Source organism: Chiroxiphia lanceolata, chromosome 1 (genome assembly GCF_009829145.1).
Source record: "Chiroxiphia lanceolata isolate bChiLan1 chromosome 1, bChiLan1.pri, whole genome shotgun sequence".
Taxonomy (NCBI): domain Eukaryota; kingdom Metazoa; phylum Chordata; class Aves; order Passeriformes; family Pipridae; genus Chiroxiphia; species Chiroxiphia lanceolata.
In genome coordinates, this window is record NC_045637.1 from 6,096,647 (window position 1) to 6,105,716 (window position 9,070).

The 9,070-nt window shown below is 41.2% G+C and overlaps 1 long non-coding RNA gene across 1 annotated transcript; it reads right to left on the reverse strand.

The window, feature by feature from the left end:
* Window positions 1-1,615: 1,615 nt before the first annotated feature.
* LOC116780710 lies at window positions 1,616-8,317 on the reverse strand. The gene is made up of 3 exons (XR_004354584.1): window positions 8,239-8,317; window positions 1,962-2,089; window positions 1,616-1,767 (listed from the first exon to the last, which is right to left on the reverse strand). It is a non-coding gene; the product is annotated as an uncharacterized LOC116780710 (long non-coding RNA).
* Window positions 8,318-9,070: the final 753 nt, after the last annotated feature.

Below are 9,070 nucleotides of genomic sequence, written 5' to 3' on the forward strand. Positions count from 1 at the left end.
TTATAAGCAACCTTTAAGTCAGGACGATGTACTTATTGAGCACCAGTGATTCGGAGGAGAGAAGCAGCACAGTGGCAGACAGACATCACTGGCTTGTGCTGTATAGCTATTAAAAGTCTGGATCACAGGAGGAAATTGGGCATGGCGAACGGATGCATCTAGGAGGGGTGGAGCGGTGGAGGGGACTGTGCATCCCTAAAATAGGCACAGCATTTGATGCAGCTCTTCATGACACCCAAATTAGAATGGCTGTGGGTGTGTGCCTGACAGGTTGTCCCTGCTGGAGATGTTACTGCACCACTGTCATCCATGAAGACTGAAAATAGGTAGAAAACCTGGAGAATTTTTAAGAGGTGGCTAGAATGTCTTAAAGGCTAGGAGAAGACCACTCTGGTCATGTGGTATCGTGGGCCTCAGGTATCCAAATTTGCTGGCGCTTTCAAAGGGTGATTCCTCTGTTGAAATTTTGCAGAGGTCCGTGTAGACATGCCTCCAGTTGCAGGCCATTGTGTGCTGTAACTCATGCCCTATCCTCCAGTGTCCTACGAGTTATTTAAACATTTAGTTTTGGTATGAGCAGTTCTTACAGTTCCCAGGAATGAAACTAACCTTAATGCATAGATCCATGCTCATTTTAGCTGAGCTCCCTAAAGCAGTGTTGCTGCATGGCACTATAGCATTTTTTAGAGTACATACCAAGAATGATTGTAGTAATGATGCTGATTGCTGCTTAAACAGGTAAAGAAGGCATGTTTTTCTGCTATTATTGTGGATATTGCTTCAAAGGTAAGATTTCTATGGTGAAGCAAATGTGAACAGAAGAGCAGAGGCTTTGCAAAGATTGAGCAGTTGAATTTTGATAGAATAATTCCTTACCTTTTCTAAAAATGAGACTTATGCATATGTATTAGGATTGAAGAATCCCTTTGTGTGAGGTGTACTCAGGAAACTGAAATTACTGCAATATTAAGACTAACACACCTTCAGCAGTTACCAGTGCCAATATAACTAACCTCTTCTTTAATTAATGTTTGAATATAATTAAGCAACAGCACAGTGTAAACCTATTGGTGATTTTATCATTGAAGAAACTTTCATTTCCATGAAGAACAAGAGCAACATTAGGAAGAATAAAAAAATACATGAGCCCTCTGAGATGATGTGAGTGTATTAATCTGAATAATGCCTACCATACCTCCTTCTCCAAAACAACAGCACCAGAAAGTGGTTTTCCTTTCTGTCCCTTAATACATTGAGCATCGTTAAATAGTTCAATGCAAATAATAAAGAGAGTAGCTTTATCTCAATCACTCCATATCTTCACAAACAATCCTTGTAGTGTCATATGAATTGCCAGTATAACATGTAATGAAAACCAATAGGCACAAAACATCAAAAGTTAGGGTGTGCAGTTTGAGAGATATAAGTAGCGATCTAGGAAGAATAAAAGCCTGTGTTTTCATTTTTAGGAGCCTAGAAAATACTTCTATGTAAGTTTGTTGCTAATGCAGAAGAGACACCTCTCTGAAGGTCAAAATACTGTGAGTTTTAGGCTGTTTATTTAGAAACATAAACATGTATTTATTTTAAAATAAAACATGGGCTTCCTTTGACACAAAGTCGTCAAGTCTGCTGCGTGTCTGGATTTGATTTTCAATTGAATCAGGTTCAGTTTACAATATAACAATGTTTATCAAATGTGTTTTCCTGAAATGTCTTGTGTTTTTGATGAGGAAGATAGATGGTTATACACTGCCAGAAAGTTCCCTGTGGGAAAACAGAGTGAGATATGATTAGAATGATTCAGGAAAGAACAGTGAAGAAAGGCAGGCTCAATTCTGTGGGAGCAAAAGTTTGTGGAAGAAGATAAAAAGGTGATGCAGGCAAAAGGAAGACATTAAAATTCATTAAAGAGTTTGGATGACAAATATTAAGGTTTGGGCAGGAGAGATGTTTCTTACCTAAATGATTATTCCAAACCTAATGAACTGAGAACGAAGACCTCAGAAAAAAAGCAAAGACTGCAGTAGCTGCATTCATGGAGAACAGGTGGCCAAATGCTTGAGGTGGATGGTCCATGTTGCTAGTGCTGCAAAAGAAGAAATCAGAGAATTTAGATATGCCTTAGATACTTTGAATGCACAGAGGAAGAAAAAGGATAATCAATTAACAGATATTTTTAAGTCAGGAAAAGGCCATTCATGTCCCAATGTATATTTCATGCATAGAACTGCCCTTGATCCTAATCAACAACTGTTGTACCCAGTTCCTGTCTGAGCTGCAGACACATCTTATATGGAGATGTCAACCGATGATGAAAGAAGGTTGGAGAAAACAGTGGTGATTTTTTTTATTTATTTTTTATGCAATCTTGTTGGAAAATCCTACTGAAAGTTGTATTTGATTTCTCTGATCTTACCATACATTGTTGTAAATGAATTTGCCAGACATGAATGAAAAGGGTACCTCTTGTTAGATTCGGCTTCTGGATGGTCACACGGAGATGTGACAGGAAAACTGGTCAGAGGTCAGTTCAGCTTTTGGGAACTGCCAGGTTTGGGAGACAGAAATGAACGCTGAGTGATTGCTTGTCATCAAATGAAAGCCCAGACATATCAAAGGGGTGAAACGAGGACAGGTCTGGAGGGATACGACATGTGTTCAAGAAGACACAGCAGTTACGACAAAAAACAACATAATGAGGGCTCAGTGAAATCACTGAAGGAAAAGAGGACACTTTGTCATGACAGACAAATAAGACCCATCCACCAGCAAATGGATACATCAAGGTGGTTTTCGATGGCAACAGAAGAAATTAGACTGCCAGGGTGCTGCTCCATTGCTAAATAAAACAGGGTAGGCATTGATCCCCAGCCCAGAGTTTAAATGGCAAGGAATTGCTTATATCCACACAACTCCTCCTCCCTTTCCCTCAACTCACACTGCCTTCAGGGAATGGTCCCAGGAAAGTGCTCTTCCTGAACCTGCCTGAAAGGCTACAATTGACATTCTAAACACACCAGAGCAAGTTTATGCTAACAACTAAAAGCCAGAAACAATTGCAGTTAATGTTTAAGTTTGTCATGGCCCTGTTTGTTTGTACTAATGTATCTCACGCAGTGATACAGGGCGTTGAGGCCATTAAATATGCAAAACAGACTGTGCCATCAAAGTTTGAATGCAGGAAGGGCTCATACATTCAGAGATGGGGGATGAAGGCTATGTTCCTGCTCTACTTGGGAGACAGACATGAATATGACAGGCATTGAACAGAGAGGAGAGAGTTAGGCTGAAAATGAGCCAGTCAGAAACCCTGGAGTGATGGGGTCAAGGGGACAAGCCAAAGACAAAGAGAGATTGAGGGCAGGGGAGACAGCTCTGAGTCAGCAGCACTGGAAGAAAATCAAGTGAATGTCTCTGTAATGGCCTGGGGTCCTTTTATATCATTTCTTTGCAGTGCTAGCAGCAGCAATATTTGCTGTAGCAGATGTGAATTTAATTAATGTGCAGCTTATTTCTCTCTCTGGGTCACTCTGAAACCTCAAATGGAGGGCGAGAGTGTGTATGGGGAATTGCCTACAAATTCAAGCTGAGTAAGAGGAGACAGTAGGGTCAGTCCTGGAGGTCGTGGGGTGGAGGAAGCAGCAATTGCTGCCTCTCACCCTCATCCCTCGACTGATGTTGAGCTCAAGGGTAGGAGTGAGACATGGTTGGTTTTTTTCCTGAAATTGGAGCTCTGGACATTGTGACCAGAATAGTCATTGAGGGACTTTTACAGCAGCTTGTTAAACTCCTGACTGGCACATTTACATTGCTGTGTAGGTCACTACAATATTTGTTTTCCACTCATCTTCACTTTTCTGAACCCACTGAAGTCCATTTCCTCAAGGGGTGTTCCCCTAGAGAGTGCTCTCTGATAGCAAAGAGATCTCACAAGAATGGATTGAAGGGATGGTGTGAGAAGGAAAGGTCTCCTTTTTCACTATATATATCCCCTTTGCCTCTTGCAGACATTTTGACAAAGCTGCCACAATTGGCTTCTATAAATGTGATTTTGAAAAAAATACTGAAAAGTTAGGACCCTGGGGGAAAATGCTAAAATCTGGTTTGGTAAATTTTGTGGGATTAGGAGGTAAATTTTTAGAAAGATATGAAGATTCTTATTTTGATAGATAGACATATGTCTGTTGAACGGGATTGCAAAAGATTTTAATGGAAAAATTCATTCTATAAGAAAGGCTGGAGTGTAAAGTGAGGCTGGAATAAGCATTTTTATTTGAATGCCATTCCTACAGGGTCAGTGTCTGATATCCATGGTAAAGAAACTCTGTGGGCAATTCCATATCAGAAAGGTTGACGCAGAAGTAGCTGGGCTTTCTCAAAAGGGGGTGAACCTTTCAAACATCTTTTTGGCTGATTGTAGGGATAGGTACAATTTCGAGAGAATTTGTGATGGAAAGCTAGAACTCAATTTCAATTAGGAAGACTGTAAAATACCTTCTCAAATGGGTTAGAACTTTTTCCCCCTTCCTTCTGCATTTCAGAGAAAGTTGCAGGGAGAAGTTGTGAGCAAGCTCTCTCTTTCCCTTGTATGCAGAGAGACAACATGTTTGCAGGCATGTACAAGGCCTCCTCGGGCCAGAGAGGATGGGGGAGGAGACAGAGAATATACAAAAAGGGCATTACCCTTTTTCCCCTGGGGGCCCAGGGCATGCAGCATCATTAAGAAGTGGCCCTTGGGTCTGAAGATCTCTTTTTAATCCTTCTACTGCCTTGGCATTCTTGGGAAGAATACCTGTGTATGCTTTACCTTACACTGATGCAAGATTGTGGAGGGTAGTTTCAGCTGGCACGTATCACTGAATGGAAAATGACAGGAGCACTGCAGAATGGCTAAATAGGTGGCTGAGAATAAATTGGTCAAGTAATAGCAATAGTTACATCATCATGGCCAGGCTTCGCAAAAGAAGGTTTGGGAAGGGCTCTACCCACGTTTGTTACAAGTGCGTTGGTGGCTAAAAAGGCCAATACGAGACAGGCATGTCCGGTTGCAAAAGGCACAACAGAACGACTCCTTAGATGGTATATTCTGCAAGGCACAATTCTTTCTGCATTGTCTTGTCTCCTCAAGAGTGATCCTGTGTGCTTTCTCAAAAGCATCAGCAGTGTTATAGATGGTGTGTCTCCAGGTCTCCCGATTGGAGGCCAGAGTAGACCAGTTATGTTGATCAATATGGCCAAGGCTGAGATGTTGTTTCAGGGAGTCCTGGTATCTTTTCTTTGGGGCTCCTCTCTTGTGGCAGCCGGTGGCAAGTTCACCATAAAGCAGGATCTTAGGGAGGCGGTGGTCCTTCATCCTGGAGACGTGCCCTGCCCAGCACAGCTGTGTTCTCATCAGCATGGTCTCTACACTTGTGACTGCTGCTTGTTCAAGAACAGATGTATTGGTCACATAATCTGACCAGTAAATGTTTAGGATTGAACGGAGGCAGCTTGTTACTGTCTGCATTCTTAACATAATTTTGCAGCTCACATTCCCTGTTGAACCTCCTACTTCATAACCCTTCCATGATGACACCAGACTTTGGCCAAGACTAGATCTACGGGTTCAAAATCTGACATGGTTGAAAGGAAGCTTTACAAAGTCCATTTCCGAGCTCCAGTGTGAGGCTCCAAAGAGTGACTGATTACCTTCCATAACCAGTAATTTCATAAGGCACTCTCTGCTGTAGGTTGTTGGCATAATAATTAGTTGGACTGAATTCGGCTTGGCTGATTTATAATAGGAGAAGACAATAAAGTATTTTGGCTCCAGCTTTGGGGTCATTAGTTTTTTAATTGCCAAGGCAATGCAGAGCTGTCTCTGATAAATGGTTTCTTGTTCCCTCTGTCTTTCTCTTTAGAAATATCTCATTTGCTAAGTGGCTGCCCCACTCTTGAAGCTCAGCCAGGTAACAACAGAAAGAGATTATATTGAAGTGTTCATATTAAAAGTACTCGGAGCTAAAACCACTGTCAAGGGCTTGTTCAAACTCAACTTCAGGGGCCTGATTCCATGGAGGATGGTTTTGCTTCCCATCCAGAAACCAAATATGAAGCAACATTTACAAAACCCAGAAATTTCTAGTGCCAGAACAGAGAATGACAGTCCTACTTCATAGCTAGGAATGAGCTGTGTTCGTCTGTGAAGACCTTAGGGACATGGTTTAATGGTGGACTTGGCAGATCTGGGTTAGCACTGGGACTCAATGATCTTAAAGGTCTTTTCCAACCTAAATGATTCTATGATTCTGAAAATGACCTTTATAATGAGGTTATTAATTTATATTATGGTTCTGCTATAGAAACTCCTCTCTAAGGTTGAAAAATATTTTATATAAAGAGAGAGGGATGAATTAGTATTACTGTTGCATTCTGTGGGCCTAAGGATTTATGTAAAGCAGGGTCTGTAAGGTGAAGTAGAGGTAGTGTCTCTTAATAGACTTACCAAGAGAGACAGCCCTCCAGGTACAGAAATGTTGTTAAGAAATGACTAAACATATAGTTATGCCAAAGAGTTTCCTGCAGAGCTGTGAAGGTACAAGTGGATAGATGGAGTGGAATGGGACAATGGACTCAACACAAAGTTGAGGCTATTTTATGGCTAAGCAAGGACTCTTAGGAATGTCTTTAGGGCATCATCCACCCCTCTGGGAAAAGAGGTCCGTGCCTTTCTGTGAATTGTAATAACACTTACAACACCGGTCTCATTTTGTATTTAACTTTCCTGGTGTGATGAGAATGGTGGAGAACTGTGGTGTCCTGCTTTCCTGTGCTTGCTTTTCACATCCCCATTGCTCCCATTTTACCTCATGGCTGCCTAGTTTTTGATCTCCTGTGAAGGAACTGGCAGTGAAAGCTCCACCAGTGAAGTGTTTGAAGGACAGTGAGGGATGCAGGAAATAGGGAGCGGTGCTACTTTTAAGCAATTCAGCTGCCTCTCCCATACAAACATTGTGTTACTGCCCTGCTGGTAACACTGAAGGAGATCAGTATATCATTGTGCCTACTTGCTTTCAGACTGGACTCGACTGTTTAGGACCAGGCTGCCTGGACTATCACTCTATATTCCATGAAAAAGGAACCCTCCTTCCCATCATCTTAGGTCTCCTGTGTATCAGAGTCTGTTCTGACTCCTGAAAGTCGTTTACCTTTTTCTGGGTCCCATTTTTCATTCACAGCAGTGAGACCTTTCTGCAATGTCTGAATGTAAGAGGCTTGAGGTTAATAACCATGGATACTTAGGTTTCCTTTTGGGTTTTGATGTGGTCAATCTGAGAACCCTTTTCCTTCTGGAATAATTGTTCAAATTATTTACTTCTTTTTTTTTTTTTTTTCATCCTCTGTCATATTTTTAGGCTACCACTGTCTCTGTTCTTGCAATTTATTTGTCTTCTCCAACTGCTCTGATTTTCCTGCTCTGCTTTTCTTCTGCTTCCACACAGCAGAATTAGTTCCTAGGTCTGACACAACCATGTAGTTAATAGATAACTTAAAGGTTTCCCTGGACACTGAATTCCTCTTTATTATTAATTTTACAAAGTAAGTTTTAGCATCTTTTAGTAAGTTCCATTCAAGCACTTGTTGAAGCCTAGGGTTTAATTCCTCTAAGTATGGGTTTGATGTTAATTTGCATTTACATAGTTTTTCCTGCTCAGTAGATGGTCGCCAAAATCAAATCCAAATGAAATTACTTTCGGGGCTCTTCTTTCTAAACTGGCTTTTCATCAGCCTGCTCCAACTCCATGTCCCTGTGAAGCATTCCATGTCCCTCTCCCCCTACACGTTTATATATTTAAATTTTCCAGTTACTTTTGTAGGAAAAGCCACTCTGCTAGAAAGTGCTGCAGTCCTACATAGACTGAGTTCAGAAAAACTCTCCTGATCTCTAACCATCATCCTATCATAGATTGCATCCCGTTACACCTATTTTTGAGCTGTCATCTTCAGTCCTCATTGTCATCAGGGATAAAACAGAATGGTTCCAGTTGGAAGGGATCTGCAATGATCAGCTACTCCAACTTAATTACCTTTTTCTAATGCAGAAAACACAGTGTATATCTAGTCTGACTTTCTTTAATTTATAATTCTAGCTATCCATAGCATGGCTTTAATTCTACTCTGGTAGGAAGCTCGTCTTATAAAGGATCTTTGCTTGACAGTTTGTGAAGTGAAATGTCAGCAGTTGGTGGAACATACCAGGACTTGTTTTTCCTGAGCACATGAAGTTTTCTTTTGGAGCTATTACAGAGACTGTTGTTCCACAGGGGGAACTTTGCCTTGCTGGAGTGTGTCTCTGGCAGTGACCCAACAATTCACTGTGCAACCTGCTCACCTTTGACAGAGCAAAAGTGGTACCTCCTCGTTGGTAATAATACTGTAAGTCTCAGAGGATCAAATCTGTGAAGACTGACACAGAGCAAAAAGGGCAGTGTCCCTTTATTCCCAAAGGCCTTCTTATGCTACCAGTTGGTTCACGAGAAAGTTCAGATCCACCTTCAGTGTTTGACCCTCTTTTGTGAATGGTTCATTCAGAACCAACTGTTTTCCAGTAGGTGTCAGATGATGACAAGCAGCCCTGTTTTTTCATTCCACATGTTGAAGTATCAACCGTTCACTAGACGCTCATATCCTAAAATACAAAACTAAAGGTCTTACTGGCCCTAGGTTTGAAGTGGATATCCAAGGGGGAGTAAACAGGGCTGAGTGTCCTCGTGGTGTTTTTCCCTGAGGTATCTTACCCAGCCTTCTACTATTCTCACTTTCAGAGACTTCCTGAAGTCTATGCAATATTTTGCTATGTCTCTTCAGTGCATTTCTTTTCTATAATCTTGTCTCACTTTGACATCATGCAGACTTTGTGTGCTCAAAATTACTCGTTCTTTCTTTGCTGTGACCAATACCATGCCCAATGCTGTGCCTAGTCCTAATTCAATACCATCCCACAAATTAAAAAAAAAATAAAAAAAGCAAAAAAGAAAAAAACAAACAAACAAAAAACCAACCAAAAAACCCCAACCAAATCCTCAAA